At 37.0% G+C, this 22,133-nt stretch overlaps 1 long non-coding RNA gene and 1 pseudogene across 6 annotated transcripts; both read right to left on the bottom strand.

The window, feature by feature from the left end:
• Positions 1-565: 565 nt before the first annotated feature.
• On the bottom strand, positions 566-7,658 carry LOC131792729 (uncharacterized). 6 transcript variants are annotated; one of them, XR_010717864.1, is made up of 9 exons: positions 7,319-7,658; positions 5,698-5,804; positions 4,173-4,244; positions 3,979-4,083; positions 2,269-2,356; positions 1,765-1,831; positions 1,326-1,408; positions 867-891; positions 566-651 (listed from the first exon to the last, which is right to left on the bottom strand). It is a non-coding gene; the product is annotated as an uncharacterized lncRNA (long non-coding RNA). The 6 variants fall into 6 exon arrangements; XR_010717865.1 differs by having other exon boundaries at positions 5,698-5,801; XR_009340872.2 differs by lacking the exon at positions 4,173-4,244.
• Positions 7,659-9,603: 1,945 nt separating this feature from the next.
• Positions 9,604-22,018, bottom strand: LOC131793790 (patched domain-containing protein 3-like; annotated as a pseudogene).
• Between the last annotated feature and the right edge of the window lie 115 nt (positions 22,019-22,133).

Below are 22,133 nucleotides of genomic sequence, written 5' to 3'. Positions count from 1 at the left end.
CCAGGCCCAACTAGACCATTCTCTAGCCTTCAGGGACCATTAATTTCTACGATGATAAAGTTATTGGGATGCTTTTAAAGAAAACAGTTGATAAAGAAAGATAGCTCAATCAGAATGGGCCCAACAAGTGCCATGCACATCCCTTTTTTCAAGTTCCAATTGCATTGTCGTTATATTTCTTGGCTTATTCCCTGTCTTCTTTTATGCAAACAAACCTTTCCCCCATGTTTAAACAAAGGAAAGATATTTAAAATATTGACTTTACGTCCACGTTGGCAATGCTGTAGTTTTTTGTTTTTCGGCTATAAACAGCTACATGTAGACAACAACTTTACTTTACAAAAGCTAAGATCCAAATTCAGTTAAGTGGATTAAACAGAAAAAAAATGCATAGCAACGCAGTTTCGGCAGGATTTCTTTTTTACCCCATACTTCATTACGCAAAAAGCTGTGGGATATGGAACAAAATTGGAAAAACAATACATTGTACGCCTTTTAACTCCTAACGTCTTCGCGGTCGTCCGATTATGTTAATCACTTGCAAAGTCAAATAAAGGCCACGTCCATTCAGCAGTCTGTCTTTATTATGGTTATGGCAATATTTACTACAAAAACATTTCTACTGATCCCTCCTCCAAGCTTCTGTAAATGCTGCAAATATAAACACAAAAATGATTTTGATTGACACAATGACGGCTATTTAAAGAGGAGAGGATTAAGTTTGTCCGTATAACCCAAGGAAATCTTAACATTCCTAAACACTCTCGTTTTGCTTAGATTCTTGTGTTTTTTTAATGGTTTTTCCAATTCTAACCTTGCAAGGCATCATTTATGATGTATTTTTCCATAATGATCCATTTCCTTACCTTCTTTCGGCTGGCATTCTTTCACCTGAAAAAAATCACATAATAATTTAGTAACCTTAATTTGATCAACCGGTTGTGGACAATTATTGATAACAAAACTTAAAAAAGGCATGACGCAAGCGAGACAAAAATTATCAATTGTCTCAACAGAACTCTTTATTCAAGTTGTTAATTATTAGTCAAGTTTGGATGAAAAAAAAAGATGATGAATACGAATTTTACTTTCCAAAATTGACAGAAAATAATGGAGAGATAAATATGTGCACTGTACCCCAGGAGCCACAGAGAACCCAACTATTACACTGGAGTTGGTTTATGTTTTGGTTTAAACAGTGGTGCAAAATTTCTATAATAATGATATACATGTACATGCAGCTTTAACTGAGTACATTAAACAAAAAAGAATAGTAATCCACATTTCTCTGGTATTCAAGAAAAACCAACACATTAAAGACTTACCTGAAGAAAGCATGTGTAGTTATTGCAATTTTCCAAAAGCTTTTACATGCATTACTACTTGCCACAACATCCTAGTTATGGCCCTAAGATAAAAAGGAACACAATTAACCCAAATATCTATAGGTTCGTTCAGAGTAGTTTTAGACTGTGTCAAAAAATCAAAACTGAAGTAATCAGCACCAATAAGAAAAAAAATACAAGAAGTTAAAACAGGAAAATATAAAGCACAGGCAACCACAATTAGTAAAGTAAGGATTGGTTTTAATTAATTTGCATCCAACTGATTTAGACAATGACGTGCATTTTTGAGACTAATCACTGAGGGAATAAGGCAAAACTAAAGCAATTCCAGATAAATTTCAAAACTTAATTGAGTAATAGCCCTATGGCTGTACTCATAAATGCCAGGCTCTAATGTTTCGCAACATCTGCAACTTACAAATATTTCAGGATGGAGCTTCAAAAGAAATCTTCTTCTCTTAAAACTACACTTTCTTATTTTTGCCCTGAAACAGAAATGAAATATAACCAGTGGGCACAGATGATCAACAAAACCACAAAAACATATTATTTCACCTGTAATTTGGGTGACAAAAGGGGGAAAGGTGAGGGGTACCAACAGGTGGATTAGCAACTTCAAAGTAGAGAAAACACCATGTGTACATGAACTTACAAGGAAATGTATTAATTTTTGCCCTATTCTGAAATACAGACACACATACATGTATGAGCTGGGCCTGCAAGGAAAAGTTCAACATCATTTTTGTCTTGTAAGGAATAAAAAAGTAGCACATCACCATCACTTGCAAAGGATCTGTGTTTCTAAGGGGGGCAAGTAATTTTATTGATAATTAAGTTAACTTGGTATTATTTTTCCTTCCCTTCATTTTCTTTCCATTCAATTCAGATCTAAAATATTCAGCATTTCAAAGGAATGTCTTACCTTGGCAGGATAGAGTATAATACCATGCATCTCCAGTATTCTGGCTACACCCAGGAGGTTGTAGTCAGCACCAGCAGGCAACAGACACCTGAAGAAACAAAGGAAAATGCTATACAGGTGTTTCAATCTTTCAAAAATTCAATTGCAAAGCCCTAAAAAAACTGGAAATCTCACTGTTCCACAACAGTAAAAAAAAAAAAATTTAAGGTACAAATTTAAGGTTTTGTATTTAAGGTACAGTTTGCTCCTAACACTGCAAATGTACATGGTACCATTTTGTAAAACCTAACAAGGATCACCAGTGATTTTCAAATGGATGTAATAAATAAATAAACAAGTAAATAATGACCAAAAAGCAAAGTGAAATAAACAAATGAATAAGTCATGGGCATTAAAATATAATGACAACACAATTTCTGCACCATGTGATCAAAGTCTAAAAAAATATGTGAGAAATTTAGCACTTCAAGCCAACATTCAACCTATGCCAAATAATATTATGAAAAGGAAATGGCTGTAATAACAGTAAACAAAGATTCAGATCAGGGGAAAGGGATAAGACTGAATAGTAAAAGAAATTGTTATATATGAAAAAAAAAAATTTACAGACACGTATAGATCTAGTACTATCACCCCAAAGAGGGAGTGAAAAACAGCTAGGCAAAATTGCATCAATGGCAGTATACTTCAAATGCCTCTATGTTACACTTTGAAAGTACAAAATAACTTCATGGAATTTTTTCTATGTTTATGACATCATGTTATATACATGTACAAGGGTTGAATATACATGTAGTATTGATGCAAAAGACACAGCTGCATATAATAGTGCACATCGGAAAATATAATAATGTATTATTTTGCTTATTTACTTATTTATTTTCAACACTCACATTTACACAATTGTAAGATAGAAAAGCATTTAGAAATTTTATATCTACATTTGCAAAAATATTTCTTATCACACCTACATGTACAATGGATATCTTATAAATACAAATGTTCACCCTTAACAGACTATTTTTTTTCCAAAATGAAGGAATCTAAATGTGAATTATACACCCAACTAATGAAATTTTAAAACTCTGAGGTGAAGTTTAATTGAGGTGGAAGTGGTATATTGAGATGGAAAATGGTTGTGATTTCCACAGAAACAAAAACCAATGTTTTTCATTTGGTGTAATCCACGTGCTTAAATAATTCATGGAGGCCTTATATCTAGAGTGCAATTTTTGAACTCAACTTCAATCTAGCAAGTTATTTACATGTACAATGTTTACTAGGACCATCTTCTCAAGAACACGTATCAGGGATTATTGGGCATCAAAGATTGGAGAATTCTCTGGATATATTTCAGTTCCCTGAGCCAGTTTTATTCAGATGTTGAGAAGATGATTCTGCAAAGCCACTCCATTTTTCTGATTGTAAACTTTAAGCCTCAAAAATACATTGTACTTCCAGATAATTGAAACAAAGTTCAAGAAGACAAAGTTCCTTCTAAATTACACAAAAGCAACTTGAGCTGCATCCTGATGTGGTGGTAAAAAGTAAACAAGGGAATTGTCATGACTGTATTTGCAGTCATCAATTAAGTCATTTTTTCCTTAATTTTTTGTACCTTTCATTTTTGATTTGACATTGAGTGCAAGATCACCAAGATGCAGCTCTTGCCTTGTTTTAACCTTGTTATAAATACAATGAGGCACTTACCAAATTATCATTTTTGTCATAAAAACTTAGTCCAAAGTATCGACGTTCTTCCAAGTTCAGGCATTCATAGACATTGTCATATAGAGATTTGCCTCTACCTTTTGGCTACAAAAAGAAAAGAAAATTAACATTTGACAAAGGACACAATTACAAGTAAAACCAAACTATGACATATGTAAGTGGCCACAATGTACCTGTCCATTTTTACTGACACTGAGTGGTGCTTTCAATAAGATTTGAAGTAAGTGGCTACCTCAGTAAAGCACCTGCCAGAGGATAATATGAAAAACAATTTCAATCTCATTCACCCATTAGTTCCATTAGAGTAAAATTGCTTCAAACAGAGTTTTCTGTGGCAAACTTTAGTAAATGAAAATTTATTATTAGTGTCCTCCTTTGCAACAAATGTTTAACTGATTGTTTGTTTCTAATCAAAATCTTCCATTTGCTGATTTGCAAACATGCTGCTTGAGTTTCACACAAAAACTCCTCTCAAAGGACATGTGGTTACTGGTTACTGAAATTTTAGTCAGTATGTTCTCGTAAACTCAAAATCTTATTATTCCTGGAAATTTGGTTTATGGTATGATAAGCCAATATCAATAGTTTTTTACTCAAACCTTGTTTATAGAGGTAAAAGTCACCTGGAAGAAATCTAAAAGATCTTCGGGTGTTTGAGGTCTCACTTCAGCTTCCAAAAAGTCACAGAAAGATCCAGAATTGTGTTAACCATCTAACATCACATGATACTAGACACTTTCAACAGGCAGTAAACAAAAATCAAACTAGATAATATCCTGTGTGCATCAAATTTCTGTCAGCATATGTTCTCAAATTTTTAGGCTACGATCCAAACCTTTCTTCATCTGATCTTTGTTAAAAGATGTTTCTTCTGCTTACAATTGAAAACAAACCTCTCGGTCTCCTGCTTCAAACGCTGAACGCATGTGATTGCAAATTTTTGTTTTGTTTTTGTTTTGTTTTTGTTTTGTTTTGTGCTGTTTTCTTTTTTTTTTTGGTTACTGGGTGAAATTAAAGATTTGTGCCTGTGAATTCCACTAGTTTAATTTCCTGGAAAAACCTCAGGATTATTCTCTCCCACAGAAGTGTTCATTTAAATGTTTATATAAGATAATTGAATTAAATCAATCAGACAATGAACTTTAGCTGTTCCCATGGCTTATGTCTCATATCGGATCACAAACAATTGTCATAGCATAGAACAAGGTCTTCTTCAATTTTTCAACAAATGCAGCTTTTTTTTATAAAATTTTAGACACTAAGTGTTTAATAGCCTTTTTGTAGTTCTCTTCACAGCCATGCCTAGGTTAAGTGTCTTTTAGCAAGGTCAACATCTTTGCAAAAAAATTTCAAATTTGATTTACATGTGCTATCAACAAGCCAGCTGTTTTAACTAATCTGATTTTCAAGTTTGTTTTCTAACCAGCAGCTGAGAAGAACTGCTGTGATTTTACTTGTGTAAAAGTATTTAATGATTTTAGTTCAGCACAAATTTGTTTGAAAACTATTTAGGTAACCAATGATGTGTAATTCTACTTTGAGCGTGATTAACTTTTAAAATACACACGAAACAAGCAGAGAGAGAAAACTGCCAGTGAAAGAATGAATCTAACAAAAAAAGACTATAGGATTAAAAAAATAACTAGGGTGATTACTCCAGTACTAAATTGACTGTTATTTCCTATGTTATTTTTTTACCTTTTTGTTCTGTAAATTTGACTTGAACATGGCAAAGTATACCCGGCAATTCACAACAGAACACCCACCAGAGCTCCAGTGGGTACCAGGTGTTATTGAAAGCTCTGCTGAGAGAAACAAGAATAATGTTACACTTTTCAGTGGGGCATGGTGGCAAAGTATTTCCAATCCACACTTTTTTAAAAACATAAACATGTTCATGTTCACACCCTTGCTCCAATTTCGGTGACACACTTGCCAAACATTCCTGGAGTCACGCAAAACAAGTAGATCAATAAAAATAGCAGAGGCAAAACCGCTACATAATCCACTAAATATTACTAAAAAAGTGTTTAGCCATGCTAATATTAAGATGGAGCGAGACGAACACCTAAATACATAATTTGAGGCAAAGTCAAACAAAGTGTGTGTCCGATCAGGTGTCCAGTTGTTTTGATACAAAGTGGTTTCAATACAAGTCGTTTTGATACAAGGTGAAGTTGATTTGTTACACATGTAAAGTCGATTCGATACAAGCTGAAGTCGTTTGGATACTGAAGCAAACTTTAGAAAAGTTCAGTATAAGAGTGTTAGTTTCTGTCTTTCATATGTGTGGTGATTTTTTGTTTTCTATTCAACAAATTAGCTGAAATTTGACTCAATTAATTAAGTGACTTGATCAATCGACGTAGTTGTAATTACTCAAGTACATTTACATTGATGTGGTGGCTCCTAAAAGAGCCATTTTTAGCAACCTGAAATCGTCCCAAAGTGATGAAAACAGGGTGCAGAGGTTCCTAAAAGAGCTGTCTCAGGAAGCTACCAGGCCATTGAGGTAGGAACACACCTCCAGTAGTTTTATTGCACTGTGGGCAACAGAGTTAAACCCATCCCAGAAAAACTCGAGTCCATGTGGAGGTTAGCAGAGGTATGGGTTTATTTACAACAGAGGTTTGTGTTCGCTCTAGTATGTCTTTGAAGGTTCCTTTGGTTGTTTATATATGGTATAGTATTCTGTATCGAAACAACTTGAAGTAACATAAGTATGTATCGAATCCACTTTACATGTGTAACGAATCGACTTCAACTTGTATCGAAACCACTTGTATCGAAACGACCGTGAACCGTCCGATCGACATAACATTTCCACTGATTGAACCTAGTCCAACGGAAAATGAAAGACAGAATGTTTTTTCGGGTCACAACAAAGATTAAAAGGCAATCTAAGGTAAAAAAATATTGAAGGCAAAATTAAGCACGTGGAGAGCCATTAAATTATTGCCAGAAAACATTCGGAGCTATCGATATCGAATACTTCGAACGCTTCATCGATCGAAATGCCAATTTGTGCAGATTTTTCAACGACAACATCGGGCAACAAGAAATTAAAGAAATCCTCACATCAAACTGAAAGCATAGTCGGGCGAGGAATACCGAAAGTTTACTTTTAATTTCAGCACGAAACACATGGATCAAGGTAGCCGCTATTTTTTATTGCGGGCTACGAAGCACATCAGAGAATTTCAGAACTTTTAGAACTGATAAAATGCCGACAAAAAAAAGACAAGATGAACGTAAAAATTCTGTGCACCTTTCTTGTCCGAGGATAAACTTTCATGGCGGTCAAAGCTTAAGCACTTACCTCTATATCAAATTTTACCACGGAATCGTCGAGCATACAACTTTAACGGTGACTTTCCGACGATTAAAGACTGCACGAGTCACCGAAGTATCTTGCTCACCCATGTAAGCTTCGATTAGCTTCGATGTTTTGGATGAGAAGAGACTCCTCACAATTGAGTTTTTGGTCACATCTAAACATAAAGATGTGATAAACACGTGAAAGGTGGGGAGGCAGCCACTGATTAAAGACTACTTTTCCAGTCTTCAAAGAATCTGGATGTTGTAACAACAGCTGTTGATTGAAAACTACTTTTCCAATCTGCAAAGAGTCTGGATGTTGTCAAAACTTAACTGAAAAGGGAACGGGAATTGAAATAACAGGGGAGGGAGTCTGGAACTTAAAGTACAGCGGTAATCCGCATAACGTTCAAAATGGCGGATGAAAACAATTTTCGATTGCATCTAGATGTGTCAGCGCCTTCCGTGAGCTCGCCACACCAAAATCAGGTTTTTTTGTCGTTTTTAATCCAGCAGGTTTCTTCTTCCGCTGATTCAGTCTCCTGTCTTTTTTATCGATTTATTTCGCTTTATTTTGATTTATTATATTCCATTTTGTTTTTGACAGCAACTGCAACTGACTGCATTTAAATATCATGCTACGATGCTTTACATAAGAGATGTTTGGCCATTTTTAATTATTCTTGTGGTGCTGTTAGTATTTGTATTATCTAATCAAGTTTCTGAAGCCAGTGAGAATGAAGGTAAAATCTGCAAAAGGCCGAGTGGCCCATCTACCATGGTTACCCGAGACTTATTGGGTTTCTTTAACATTAGGAATAACTCCCTTTCCCTTTAGAGTAAAAGCCTGAGTGAGAGTAAAATGCTGTGCTCAAGAACACAGCACGACGACCCGGGCCTGGGGCCCATTCTCAAAAGTTCCGGTCACAAACAGGGCTTGAAGTCATATTTTGAAATAGAAATCTAAAGTTAAGAGAAGCAGGTTTAGTCACCCTAACCGGTGCATTTTCTTTCTTCAGCTGATAGTTTTATTTTACAATTTTTTAAAAACTTTTGCAACCCCCATCATGAAGGAAAAAATACTTGGGTCACAAGTAAGTGGCAGAGTTGCTGAGCTAAATTCAAAATGGTGACATCAAATTTTCTGCATATGTCAAGATCATTTTCAAAGGGTTATGTATTTTAAGGAAGCACTGCCGGAATAGGGTGGAATAATTTCTTGGCTAGTTTTAAACAATATATATATTGTATAATTACATTTTACTGTTTATTACCTAGCTATTTACAAATTCATAATTCAGATTTATTTATTATTTATATTTTCTTTTTATTTTATATCAGGCAAAGAGCCATACCATGGATGTACTGATATTAAACCATTATTATTATTATTATTAATCATAATAATTTTGGGTTATAATTTCTCAGGTTACATGGTTGCTGTGAATAGAAAACAGGGAAAAGTTATTTTTGAGCTAATCTTGGCTACCAAAGGGGGAAGAGAGTGAAGTTCATATGAGCAATTCATGTAAATCTCCAACATCCCTAAGCACTCTCCCTTTGCTTAAATTCTTGTTGTCCTTTTGCTGATTTTCAATTCTAACCTTGCAGAGGGGAGGAATAGGCCTAGGGATCAGCAGTATTTTTGCCCAGATTTTGGATTCAGATCAAAAGCGCATTTGCAGATCCTGGGATTGCAGCAATTTGCAGTTTTCATCGATTTGTTGGGCCCGGATTCTGGATCTTGCATGTGATAAAGTTTGGATCGTGGATCTCAGTGGTTGTCAGAAATATTTTGTTTTGTTTGTTCTGTGTGGGTGTGTTAAGTTACTTGAAGTTGCTCAAAGTTGCCTGAAGTCACCTGATTCTACCCAAGTTGCCTTAACTCATGTAAAATTGTCTTTAATGTTTCTGTGCATCTGTTCAGTATGTAATAGATCACAGTGATGTCAAAATATGATTAGAACAAAAAAGTAGCACATGATGGGGAGCTGACCATGTCATTGACGTTCTTACCACATTTTCATATCCTCTGTGATCTCTAACTTTGCGCACCCATAGCAATTCAGAATTTATTTCTTTTGTACAATGAAGGACCAAAAAATTGTTAATGATGACATCATCTATGCATCTGTCTCCCACTAGATCTTAAGACAGAAGTAATCACACTGTGAAATCTGCCTGCTCGAATGTTATAATTAATAATGATAGTAATTAATTTGATAATATGTAGCACTAAAAGCTGTAAATATTTACATTGCATTCAAGACAACAACTACTACCAAAAGCTTTGCTAAAAATTTTAATTGTTTCTATCAACTTGTTTCTCAAAAGTAGCAAGGCTGGTGCAAGTTCTGATTGATTAAGGGACAGCTAGTTCCATTTTTTGAAATTAGTGTAGGTATGCTCCCCTTGTCACCACCGTATTGGATCGATCAGGCTTTTGATGACTGGGATGTGAAAATGTAGCTTTGCGTGCGGTTTTCAGTTTTGATCAAATTTTTGGGGGGTTTTTGGGTTCTGGATGATTGTTTTCTACAGTTTTGCAGCTTCTAATAGGCTCCAATGCCCCCCTCAGAAAGGTTACAAATTGGCGATATACCCGCAAATTAACATCTAAAACAAAACTTTGACTGTACTGATCAACCATGTCCTCGTCCTCCCTTTCTATTTGCCTGCTCTATAATACATTTATCAGTTTGTGCATGTGCAAACTGCATTAAGTGAACTCATGGGGTCTTTATAACCTTTGCAATATGGCAGATTGCAACACCAGTATTTCCGCAACCCTTGTAAGAACTGGCACTAAATGTGGCCTAAACTTTCAATCCAATGTAGCCTCTACATGCCCTGAAGTTTAGATTATAAATGTGGTAATACAATAATATTGTTACCAACAACTTACTGACAGATCAATAACAGATTACTGACTGTCACCTGACAACTGTGCTTCAAACTTTTGGCTGACAGTCAGTTGACAGGCGGCCAATAGTCTGTCAACAGTTGGCTGGCAGTTTGTACAAAGTGGGTCAACCAACTGTCAGTGGACTGTTAGCCAAGAGTCAGTTGACTTACAGTCAACAGTTTAAGCACACCTGTCACCCAACAGTCAGCTGACAGTAATGTTGTTACTGACAATTTACAGACAGATAACCAACAGATCAACTGTGGCCAACAGGTGTGCTTACAACTGTCAGCAAACTTTCTTTTCAGGGAGTTGTCCTTCACAATTACCAACTAATGAATGGTCACTAAACTGTGATTGTCCTATGGAATTACTAGTTCCAAAAGTATCATACCCAAAGTTTCACGCTAACTAAGTAATTTTGGCAAACTGTCAAAATATCTACACTGATTTTCAATTTAAGCACATTGATACAGCTGCATCTTGTCAATTGCCAGCTTAACACTCTACACTCCTAACACTCCAGCTTTCAAACCTTCCTCAAATTTAAATTGCAATGTTTTCTAGCAAGATTTAGCTAGTAGTAGCAAATTTAAAGTGATGTAATTTGGGGCTCTTTTTCAGTCCAAGAACACTCATCTTCATTCAAAATGTGTTTGAGTTAGTCATAGGGCTGTTTGATTTTACCTTCTGTCTCTGTTATGTTCATCTCAGCCTCATGCTCATCTACATCATATCCCAGGTTTTGAATTGGTATATTGAGACCATTCACTGTCTGTTAGTTGGCTGGTCCATCTGTGCTCTTAGTCTCCTACTCAGGGTCTTCTGCTGAGATGCTGGAAACAATGTTGTTGCTTTGTGTGTTTCTTGAGTCTTCTTCAATCCCCATATTTTGAATTCCTATCTCAACAGCAACGTTTTCTTTCTGTTGGCTGGCTGGTTTATCATCCTGAGAGTTTGGGTGCTGATGTGATTGAAATAATGCATCGTTGACATGTCTGGTTGAGTCCATTTGTTGACGTGATGTTAATTGTAATGTGTCATTTTCCTTGGTGGGATTTTCTGATTCTTTTCCTTCTCCATGATTACCAGAAATGTCCCCCACCGAGAGAGTTGTGATAACAGCAGGTCTCCAGCAGAGGAAGGAAAGGTAAACAGGCAGGATACACAAGCCATGAAGAAGGCCAAGCACAACAATGCCAAAAAACATTCGAAAGAATATGCGGAAAAGCTCTGAATCAGTGAAAACAAGGACAACCATGCCAAGGAAGGTACTGAATCCTTCATCAGACAAAAAAGAAAACTTTTAGAGGAGTTCATAACATATCCAGTACTGGTAAATTTAGAAGTCATTCAAATCATGCACAGACAGTATCTGAAAAAATACTTTAACCTTAAATCCTATTCTTTAGAAATCTAATTTGAAAAAAAGAGCCAACATTGATGGCTATATTTATGGAATGTTCATTCAGCTACACTACAGTGATCATGTATACTTAAGGCATCTGCTGGCCAAGTACCAACCAATAGTACTGGCTGACATGTCGAATGTGAGTTAGTCAATACTCCACAGATACATTGACCAATAGTCAGCCAACTGTGGGTTGCCATGTTAGATACCAGTGAGATTGTAGGTCACCACTATCAGTCTCTACTTGGTTGATATGTCAGTTGCCACTAGTCTGACACCTCAACCAGGACATCGCCATCAACAGTTAGCAGCATACTGGTCAAGGGTCGGTAGCATATGGGTGGACTTAGGGTGGTATATGTGGATGTGACTGTGGGTGGTATGTGTATATTATTAACCATTGTTTTGCTGGAATGGTAGCTATCCTAGCTCCTTTCCCTGAGCCATATATTACACAAACAAAGACTTTGGTTAGAGAAAATAAGCTAACATTGGAATAGAGTAGGTAGAATTCACCAAAAAAAGCAGATCAAGTGAAAGTAGTGTGGGCTGAGTGTGTGGGTAAAGTATCAGCAGCATGTCAGCCAAGTAACATTTGACATGTGTGTTGGTTGAGAGGCCACCGATTTCAGTCAACATGTCGGCTGCTACTCCATCAGTATGTGGGTTGTGCATCAGCCAATGTATCAACCAACACCCAGTCAACATGTCAACCCATGGTATCAACCAATACTCAACCAACAGATGCCTCAAGTACACATGATTCCACTGCAGAAATACCAAAGCTGTGTGTCTTGTGAAGCACATGTCAATGAACTCTTTGGAATCAAATGCTGACAGAAGAAATTTTTGTGGTGGTGGGGGAGGCTTCATATTTTTCAAAATACAAGATTTGCAATTAGTAATTGAGCTCCTGACCTACCTCCCATAAAAACACTTGCACCCAGTGTAGTCAGTGCATCCACTACTCGCTCATTGGCAGTTGCCTTGTTTGATGTTATGTAGGCATGAGCAATGTGTGCATTGTAATCAACTGCAAAGCCAATAGCCATAATAAGGTTAATCATGGACACAGCATTCAGAGCCACATCCCAGATTACCATCAAACCGAACAACTCGCAAACCAGGGCTGCGAAGTTTACCATCACCAGGAGCGTCACCGCACAGTCTACTAAGAAGGGGCTTGTGATAATAAACACTGCTAAGGCTGATATAATCAGGTTTCGTATGGTCTCCTTTATCACAATAGCATACATTTCAAAAAATATGAAATATCGAACTATCGGAAAGGCTTTCAGGTATGTTTTCTTTTCAATGTCTTCACGGAGTGTGAGCATTGCATCCTTATGGAAAGTGGAGCTGCTGGAATTCTTCATAAAACCAATGACACGAGAAGCTTCTATTTTCTTTCCATCCTCTGAAAACCTCAGGTCCTGCCTGTAATAAGAAAAGGTGGGAATTTGGAGGAATTGTTTCAGTTCGCGTAGAAATCCTGAGCCAGTAATGTTTTTCTTAGACATCTTGGCATACTGATAAAATGTGCCCATCCAGGATATTGATTGGTTCTGGTAATATTCATTTTCAATCAAGATGTTTGTCAGCTGTTTGATGCTTTCCTGGGTTGATTCTAGCTTGTAATCAACTTTACCAGTCTCTATAAGATTCACTTCCATTCCACTTCCAAAGTATTTGTTTTGAACTGTCAAGAATTTCTTCAAGTAAGAATCATCTTTAGCCAGCATGCGCTCATCAAAAGACTCCTCCACCTGGGTGACCCCATATATTCCAGCAGCAAGCAATGTCAGTGACAATAGTATGACCACAACTTTTGTGACTGGAAGCATCAACAATGTGGCCCAATATTTCATAAGTCGATTTGAAGTCTGTGGAAGAGGTTCTTCCCAGGCTGGCATACCCTCTTTTGGTGGAGGCGCCAGGAGAAGTGGGATACAATCTCTGCGTCCGGATTTAATTCGTCTCATGTCATGTCATAATAGCAACAAAGAATGTGACAACCATCAGGAAGGAAAATGTCACTGTCAAAGCAGCATAAGTACAGAAATACCTATGAAAGAAGTTATAGTAGTATAAATTTAGATGGAGAAGAAAATCTGAAAAAAACTTTAACTGTTCACATCATTTCACCTTGCTACATAAATAAGTATTGAGATGTCAGTAGCTAGTCAAATCATCTTAAATCCTATTGGGTAGGGAACAATTTTTCCAGGCAGTTAGTAACTGAGCATCTACCTAGAACTAAATCTGTGTTCATGGGTATTTAGAGGAACAGATTTTATTGTTTGTAACTGTAAACTAAGTTTTTCAGGTCAGTTAGGATCCTCTTCTTTCTTTCAACACTAAATATTTGTTTAACTCTCTACCCCTACATGTAAGTGACTAGCATCTAATATTTCCCTTTATTATCACCCTTGAAATACACATTAAGCTCACAAAAATAAAGGAAATGAAGAAAAGGAGCTTTTGAGCATTTAAAAATTATCCTTGTAAGCACCTGAAGAAAGGTATATATATATATATATATATATATATATATATATGTAAATCTTTGTTATAGTCTATCCTTGTGGTTAAGTGCCCGATGCATTCGCAGAGCATAGTTTATCTGAAGGTTGAATAGACCAATCAATGATTAGTTCAACCTTCATGTCTCGCCTTTGTACATCCTCACTAGATATATGTATATGTGTGTATGTGTGTGTATATATGTATATATGTATATATATTTATATATATATATACATATATATATATATATATATATATATATATTATAAATAATTGTAGGAAATTGTAGCAAATGCTATTGGAAAGTGCTTAATACACATGAGTGTAGAGCGAAATACAGTTCAAAATGACTAAAATGAAACATGCATGATTCCCTGTAACTCTGAGTTTGGGATTACACACTCTTCAGACAGATTTAATCTGTCTGACGAGTGCGTAAGCATGAAACTCAGTGTTACAGGGAATCATGCGTGTTTCATTTTAGTCATTTTGAACTAAATATTATGAATATAAATGAATGTGGGGGTAGAGTCTACCTTGGCATAAAGTGCTCAGTGCTGTGGTAACTGAGCCAAGTAAACATATGTTAAAGAATCAAAGAGGATGCATTGATTCTCTGCGACTCTGAGTTTCGCGCCTAAGTGCTCGTCAGACAGACCTGGTTCTGTCTGATAAGCACTTAGCTGCAAAACTCAAAGTGACAGAGAATCGATGCATCCTCTTTATTTCTTTAACTTATGTATGTGTATATATATATAGAAGCATTAAGCTACCTTGAATGATCCCACAATTGAGGTATCATCTAAGCCATGCCAGAGGACTAACTAGATAAACCAGTGAGGATGCACAATGGCAAGACATGTCTCCTCCTGGACAGAGTATCATCCAAACTATGCCAGTGGACTTGAACTAGATAAACTAGTGAGTATGTACAATTTGGCAAGACATGAAGGTTGAACTAATCACTGATTGATCAGTTCAACCTTCAGATATACCATACTCTGCAAATGCATCGAGCACTGTAATAAAAACAATGGAAATCAAATTTGAATTTAAAATATATTATAACAGAGGTCAATATTTACATGAGGAGAACTTGAGCTGATGCAAATCCACTTCAAACGTTGTTATTGATTTTGTTTGCAGTGTTTGGTGTTGCAATTTAAAAGAGTGCAAAGTTAAAATAATTCTGTGAAAAAGCTTAATATAATTTTTAAAATTAATTTGTGCTCAATCCAATAATTCTATTGTGACTCTTTCACAAAGTTTTGAGATGCTTCTTCCTTGCATGTAGAGTAATCAGATGATTGCTGAACTGTCCTATTGATGTGAAATCTTAAACCAGCCTCTATTCCAATCACAAGCAAAACTGAGTGTACTTGTGATTTAGTCACTCACTTTTGAATTCACTTTGGATTCTGTTTTGCTCCCTATGATTCTTTCATCTGTTCTGATTGGCTGTTGTGATAACTACATGTATGAGTTAAGTTTATCAACTCTTAACTAAAATGCACCGAAAAGGAAAACTCAACCCTTCCCTCTTTAAAACAAGGACTGGGTTGCTATTTCTGCCTGAAAGACCATTTGTTGGCAAAGTTAAATGGTATGTGCTTACACTCTCTGATGCTTATGAGGAAAATTTAGGCTCTTCAAAGGTATTGGCAACAATTAAAGAAGTGCCTTACCTGATTGCTGGAAATGAGGAAGATGTACTAACTGCAAATGCTACTAAGTCAGTCATAGTTGTCATGGTTACAGTTGCTCCTGAATGCTTCATAACTGCTTTGATTTTCTCAATTGTCGACAGCCCACATGGTTGTCGATCAAGGTCGTCTACCATGATAAACATGTCATCTATGCCGATACTAAGGACCAGGAAAGGCACTATTCCCACCATACTGGGGAAGGGAACTCGGAACCACATACCAAGGCCAAGTCCAGCTAAAATACCAAGGGCCACTGCAAACACTCCTGCGGTGGCAAGTAGAGAATGGCCAGTCAGCGGATTCAAGAACTTTCCTAGCATGATGCAAGCAAAAGAAATCATAAGGCTATAAGTGACTGACACTAGACTGACATCAGACCCAGTGCTTTCACTTATGGCATCATCCATGCTCCTTTCACTTGAATAATGGACTTTGAAGCATGACAGTTTGTCTACCAATGAGGCCAGTTTATCTACAAAAGTCTTTTCCCATTGGAGAACCTTTTCATTTGCATCATCATCCTTGGGATTACGGAGGAGATAAATCATTTGCAATGCTTTGGCGCCTGTTATGCTTCCTTGTGTTCGATTCGCATCCCCAAACATGCGGTCGAAGTTTAACCAGAATGGGCGTCCATTCCGCATAAGTGAGCTTGTGTCATTGTAAGCCTTGTTCAATTCCTGTTGAACCACTTCAATATTATCGCTGCTCACTTTGCTTTCATTGAACTGTAGAAATTCCAGTGGGTTGATCATCATACAATCGTTTAGGGATCTAGATTTGTTCCCAGAGAGTGTGACGCAGAAGTGGGAATAAGATTCAATTCCCATAACTGCATTATGAGCTTGAAAGGCCTGCCTCACACATTTAGGAGAAAGAACATTGGGATGACCAGGTGATACCGTTAAAAGGATGATTTCCTCTCGAAAATCGACTCGAAAGTATTTCTCAGCAGTTTCTAAGTCGTCTATGGCTCTACTGTTTTGAGGGATGAACAATTTTACCGTTCTGTCTTCTGAATGGAACCACATAAAACCCATAGAACAGATACCGATGAATATGACGCATATTTGGATTGTTATCGCAGGATGTCTGGCAATCTTTACACAGTACCAACCAAAGAAGCGTTTCAGAAGACGCAAATACAAATTGCAGAGGGATGACCAGAGCAGACATGGAATAAATTGGTAACCTTTGGAGTGTCTAACAATAAAATGTAGATCAAAGGGACTTTTAAATGGATTATCAATATATTAAAAGAAAATTGCCAAATAGTATTGTGGAAGTAATCCAGGAAAAGTGAGGTCATGACTACAATCACAAATAAACAAACAAATCTTTACACATATACATGTACAGCAAGTGAGGTTGCATGGTGACACTAATCTATTGAGGGTTAAGAGTGTTATTAGTGATATACTTTCAGTTAATATAAGTAGTATTCATTCTCTATCTTGTGTGTCATTTCTTGAGTCTAGAAAAGCTGGTAAACTAGTAACTGGAAAAGTATGGAAAAGACTGAATACACCATTACGTAAAATACTGACTACACCAACTACAACATCTGCAATGAGTGCGTCAACCTCATAACAACCACACTAGCTATACCATAAACGAAAGTTACGATCACTGCTTCAACAGAACTTCTATGATACTGACTACACCAAACATAACATCTACGCTGGCTACATTGACTTCAACAAATACCCTTACTACTCCAAAGGTAGGCGTAACTACTGTGCAAGGTGTAGCCCAAAAAGCTGCTGTAAGCAATGTACCTAGTGCAGCCCCAGCTTTTGTACCTTCTTTAGACAGTGTAACGGTTGCACTTTGTAACGTTAGTGTGGCAATTAAAGTTGGCATACCTACATACATATAGTGATGATGTTTTACTTCCTGCGGTCGATAAAGCTGTTATGGGAAAATTGTTCAGTAAAGCTTTTTTCGATGTAATCAGTATATCTCCTAAAGTTGGCGTATTCAGTATCCCTGCTGTACGTAGTGTAATAAGTGTAGCCATTGTAGATGGTGTAGTTAGTGTAGCTATTGTAGTTGGTTTAGTGTTTCGCCTCAGGAATACTAATAGAAAGGTTACAGGCCTCTTTCCCTACTTTTGAAGGATGAAGTTATGGAGATAATATTTTAAACTGAAGTACTGATGACTTAGGTGGAATTACGATTTCTTAACAGGATGAAGTCACACCTACATCTGAGTTGTTATCAGTAATGGTTATTTCACAGTGTGACAGCTTTATAGTTCAATAATTCTTGGATAAGCTGTATCATGTTTTATTAGAATATATAAGTATAGCGGAGAAAATTTCGTTTTCCAAGCAATGCTTTGTGGGTGAATTTTGAAATATCTTGTGTGTTGACCATGAACAAAAGATGTGATCTTTATTTGGAATCACTCACGCATTAAGTCAAACAGACAGGGAACACAACGTGAAAGGATCCTTTTCTAGACTCGATGTAGGATTTCTACTACAAATTCTATTCTTTGTTGAGTTATTGCCGGTTTAGACTCCGACGATGTCAATTTTTCCGTTTGTTTCTTCCTTTTTATATTGAATGAAAAAGAAACATACGTTTAGTGGCAACGATTGCTAGGGGTCCTTGTTCCGCGGTGCAGCTCATAAAACTTATTTCTTGATAATTTCAAAGATGGGCACACTGCTTTAGACTTTGATTAAGACGAAACAGACAAAAAAGACCTACATTTAGCTATCAAATGTATTCGTGGCAAGGAGCTTTGTGATCACTCTTACTGCACTTGAGGCATAACAAACGTATCCATGGACTGGATGGCATGCGACCTTCTTTGACAAGAAAATTAAGAATCATTCTCTTGTGTTTTCAGTGTTTGTTGCAATAATATTTCTTTATTGCTTGGAATCAGCCCGGATTGTGAATTGGATACATAGACCAATAAGGTCGGCACACTATGCAATAAGTTTTAAACTTGAACCTTCTTACTATTTGTATCCTTGACTAATAATCCATGGCCATTCACTCCAGCAAAATATGTTTAGTGAAACTGGGCTTAACTGAATGATAATCAGGAACAGAGAACTTAAAACTGAATTTTCCATAGGATCAAAGTAATCGCTAACTTTCATTTTCAATGCGATACGTTTGAAGTCGACAAACATTGGTTTAAAGGGGGTAAGTTTCTAAAGAAACTGTGGTGCTGCGTCGGTGGAAGAGTAAAACAGGTAATTTAGTGTTAACAACTGAGTTGAAAGCGTAAATTGGCCACCCTAAACGGTTTAAAGGCTGACGTTTCGAGCGTTAGCCCTTCGTCAAAGCGATTGGAGGAATTGTGGGTTGTGTGTGGGTTTAGGAGCAAAAAATTAAGCTACGCTATTGGTGGGAATATGGTGACGAGGAAAATAGTTAACTGTGTTAGAAAAACGGTTTTGAAAGATGTTTAAGCTTTCTCTGCTCATATAAAGACCTTCTGTTTTCTGTAGTAGCTTCCCTTTATTTACCTTTAGCGGTTTCCCGATAACTTAGGGTAACTGACGGCAAATTTTTCCCCTCTTTTTTTTGTCCCAATACATTCATCTTAGGTTAAAGAAACCTAAATAAGCAAATAAAGGATATATTGTGCTAAAAAAAAATTTGTACAAAGTTTTGTTGATGCTTAATCGACGGCCATTTTAAAACGTTTCGACTAAGTCACGTGATGTGAACCGCACACGTGTATAAGGCAGTGAAAAGGGTTATGCTAAGACCTGAAAGTAACAACTTCGCCCTCGCCGTTCAGCTGCTACCGAGCGGGAAAAAAACAAAGATTTGTTCCATTTTGTTACAAGCCACCGTTTAGAGACTATGAAATACGAAGTGAGAAATAAAACACTTTCTCTGAAGGGGTTGAATTATCGAAGAGTGACCGATCGCGTATCTGTGTTCAAAACCACAAGTAAATTGCATGCCATAGCAAACAGCGGTAAAAAATATATCTATCTTACTTTTTCTTCTTAACCATTATCGAGTCTCGAGATTTTGTCCGGTGTACATCACTGCGACCTCAGGCCCATCGGTTCTGAAGTGAGCGTGATATAAGCGCAGACTGTTGTCTCAAATTATAGGGGGTCTTCATCTGGTTTTGCGAACGATACTCTTCTTCCACGTTCCGGTAATGTATTTATCCTTTCTTTCTATTTTTTAACGGAGACTTAGCAGCACGAAGTACGAATTCTTGCTGTTGTAACTTTTTGTTTATTTTTACTGACGCGTTTCGTCTCTGGCTGAAACTTCTTCAGAGATGACGTTACCCAACATTAAACAACACATATAGCACATTCGTGTTCCTGAGTTTGACTTCCAGTGGAAGTGAGTAATAACAAAAACATGCTGTAAACCGTCGTTTACAAAAAACGCCTTGTTCTGAGCGTCACACTCAAGCTTTGTTTGTCATTTGCAACCGGAAAACGTGATGAAATTAATCTTGTTCGCAATGTTACTAGTTTCAAAAATGTACCACTGCCAGTTGAGTGAACAGTAAATTACCTACTCTCGCTTATCGTAAATAAAACAAGCCGACAGCCTGAGAGAGGAAACCGTTAATGCACGTCATGAAACTGCCTAGCAAACAGTATAAAACGCAGTGTCTTGGTTTAAGAAACGAACCAAGTCAGCGACACAATAGCGCTACGGAAATAAGAAGCACGTAATGTTTCTCAAATTACGACCTGAGAATATATTTATCCAAACCTGTACCACTTTTAGCCGCATTGAAATTTATAATATAAACGGAAAACAACAGGATTCCAAGCGAAGAAAACGAAAACCAGGAAAGCGCTGTTTAGTGATGTGCTGTAACAAAATAAATGCAGACGGAGTTAGCCCTCACCAGTTTCCAGCTGATGAAAGTGTGCAGCGACAGTAGATTGCATTTGTTCGAACAAAAAGAGAACCTAATGGTTGGACACCAGTTTCGGGTCACATTTGCAGCGACCATTTCTCAGTTAATAACTACGAAAGATTCCATGCAAAAATAGCCGGTATTAAAGAAGTCCGCTCTTCCTTCTATTCAAGCGTCTCCTACTCCCGGATGCTACACAATGCATCGGGGTTCTGCCTGCAGTTGTTCCTCTGTAACAGCCTCCAAATTTTTCTTTTTCACTACACCTACTTCTACTATGACTCTCAGTATAACATTTCCTTGTCGGAGATTTAACTCATTTCCCTCTCGGTTCCCTGTTTATTAGCTGTAGTTGGTGATAGTAGCTGTGTGAAGCATTCCTAAATGAAAGACCTCAAGGTGTCATTGTGCTCAGAAACCAAGAATGCAAAGATTAACACGTTTGCTCGGCAATCCCTTTGGCCGACAATCACCGTATGTATTTATACTGCGACTGGTGGGAACGCTATGTACAATGTAAACATCGTTTACTCCTACAATTTTTATTCGTTTATACTTGACGACTGGTTCATCTTCATCGTTTTATCGCATCTTTCAAAGTTCGTATTCCGCGAAAAATCCTTACCATTCTCGCTTCTATTTAGTCTGCAGCATTTTAATTATGTATTTATTATCATTGCATTGAAGCCCTGGGCTAAATTTCAAATCAACCTCCTGTACAAGATGCCGAAAGCAGATCAATGACTGCGGCAGCCAAATAAATAGATTTCTCAATGTTTCAAGTTAAGCTCAAAGGTAAGTTTTTTCCTGAAGTTGATAAAAAGGATTAAAATCGGTCAGGAAACCATTTTGGCCCGTGTGGTTTGTTGTCGGAAATGCATTCTCATGAACCAAATTTTAACTTGGGAACATGCAGCCACTCAGATTAAAGAATAGTGTTAATGACTTTTTTGGTGAGATGTTTGCCATTTATATTTCGCTTTCTTGATTACTAAATGTGTTCGTAAACCTAAGGAAAGCTGTGTCTATGTTAATGTTGCTTGTCATTTCAGCGTATTCAGTGTCGATCGTTAACGCTTCAAGTCACTGCTCCAGTCAGGATGGCCACAATACGTGCACTTACCTGCCCATCGGCTTTTTCATCTCAACAACTTCTTTCGAATCGTTCATTACAGCTTACGAGCTAACGCAAAGATAAATGAAGATAGAAACTGCAAATGCGCCTGATGGGACATGCATCACCGCTTGTATTATACTGTTTTGCGGAAGCCAGTTAAAAATTGCGCGGACTTTGCCCTCAGAAGGAGATTGCATCATAAGTTTTAAACTTTCTGGAGGTTTCAAATTCTTACCCTTCACCCCCAGAATGCCTTTGTAGTTCAAATATGACCCTGTCGT

The sequence above is a fragment of the Pocillopora verrucosa genome, chromosome 6, assembly GCF_036669915.1.
Source record: "Pocillopora verrucosa isolate sample1 chromosome 6, ASM3666991v2, whole genome shotgun sequence".
NCBI classification, from domain to species: Eukaryota; Metazoa; Cnidaria; class Anthozoa; order Scleractinia; family Pocilloporidae; genus Pocillopora; species Pocillopora verrucosa.
This window is presented reverse-complemented; position numbering and strand designations above follow the sequence as displayed.